Source organism: Cucumis melo, unplaced genomic scaffold (genome assembly GCF_025177605.1).
Source record: "Cucumis melo cultivar AY unplaced genomic scaffold, USDA_Cmelo_AY_1.0 utg000245l, whole genome shotgun sequence".
Classification (NCBI taxonomy): domain Eukaryota; kingdom Viridiplantae; phylum Streptophyta; class Magnoliopsida; order Cucurbitales; family Cucurbitaceae; genus Cucumis; species Cucumis melo.
Genome location: NW_026123866.1, coordinates 16,125 through 17,774, shown reverse-complemented (window position 1 = coordinate 17,774; position 1,650 = coordinate 16,125). Strand labels below are relative to the sequence as shown.

Here is a 1,650-nt window from a genome sequence, read left to right as displayed (position 1 = left end):
TTTAAGTATTTTGTATGATATTGTTGCCCTAGCCATCACATTTTCATTTTCGTTCTCACTCTTTTATTAATTAAATTTGAACCTGGCGCCGCGTCCGAGTTTGACTGAGGTTGAATCCATTTTGATTCTTTCTAACTTATTCTAAGTCTAAAAACTCTAAAAAAAAGAAGGGGGAAGGGGATTAGTCAAAGATATTTGATTGTTTTTCTAATCTTCTTCACCCCTTCCCAAGTCAATAACTAGAATGAAAAAAACGGGAATACCAACGCATCCGGGAATAAACGATTGATCTCGATTAATAGACCCGCTAAAGCCCCGAACCATATAGTACTTACTACCGGTGCCACGGAGAGATATGTTTTTAGATCTCGCATTGAAAACCCTCCTACTTTATAGTAATTTGTAATACATACTGGTATTACATACCATCAAATGTATATATAGTTAATAACCGCTTGTATTGTCCGCGGAATTCCTAATTCAAATTGAAATGTACAACAGTTCAATTCGGTAGATATTCCCTTTTTTATTAAAAAAAATATGTAGCTTTCCGCCCCACCCCAAATATTCATTTTTCTTTACGGCGGATTTAATATTTATTATTTCATACGTATATAAGTCTTTTTATTATTTTTATTATATTTTATATATGATATGAGACAAAAAAGAAGAAATGGCAAGATAATTTGTGTATACCAATGGAGGAAATAAATAAAAAATGTGGAAAACAAGACAGGGATTCTCTACAATAACACTGTAGACCAATTGAAAGGGATGTAGCGCAGCTTGGTAGCGCGTTTGTTTTGGGTACAAAATGTCACGGGTTCAAATCCTGTCATCCCTACCTATTACTTATCTTCTGAACAGTAACGAGGAATCAATTGAGATCCATAAAAATTGAACATACATATATCGAATCAATCTTTTTTTATTTAATTTTATGATATTCTCTATGATAATATATGTATCGAAGATATATTCGGGTTGCTTTTAGTTTGATAATAAAACGCTCTTAGTTCAGTTCGGTAGAACGCGGGTCTCCAAAACCCGATGTCGTAGGTTCAAATCCTATAGAGCGTGATTCGATTCTTGTTGTTGTTAAATCAAAATGATACTGAAATAATTCAACAGAAATCAAAATTTTACCTCCTATAAAGCAAGTAGGGGGTCAATCAAAAAAAAGAACTGTTAATTAATCAAAGGTCCAACTGATCCCCCCGTCTGTATTGTAAATATGCGGTCACAAATAATCCAGCCAAAGTAATAGGAATTAGACCTAATACGATTCCAAATAGAAAAACTTCAATCATTTCAATTTAGTTGAACGAGGAAAAGGAGAGGTAATATCTATCCTTAAAATATTAATCGGTATTGCCCATGAATCTCAATGACCAAGAATTCGAAATTGAATTGACAAGGTAAAGAACTCTACAATATATAGAATATATTGAATAACACCGAAATCTTTCTTTTTTTTGAATTGTGCATTCAATGAATTTTAATCAAATAAGTCGTATCTTGTTCAGACCGATAAATAGAGCTGAGGTTATAGTTAAAACTGCTAGTAGAAAACCGAAATAACTAGTGATAGTAGGCATGACGAGGCTAAATGAAATACGTTATTTTTATCCATATGTTTATAAAGCACTT

General features: G+C 32.6%; 2 non-coding genes across 2 annotated transcripts; both read left to right on the top strand.

The window, feature by feature from the left end:
* The first annotated feature begins 770 nt into the window (after nucleotides 1-770).
* On the top strand, nucleotides 771-844 carry TRNAP-UGG (transfer RNA proline (anticodon UGG)). The gene has a single exon. It is a non-coding gene; the product is annotated as a tRNA-Pro (tRNA).
* A 162-nt stretch (nucleotides 845-1,006) lies between these two features.
* On the top strand, nucleotides 1,007-1,080 carry TRNAW-CCA (transfer RNA tryptophan (anticodon CCA)). Its single transcript has one exon. It is a non-coding gene; the product is annotated as a tRNA-Trp (tRNA).
* Nucleotides 1,081-1,650: the final 570 nt, after the last annotated feature.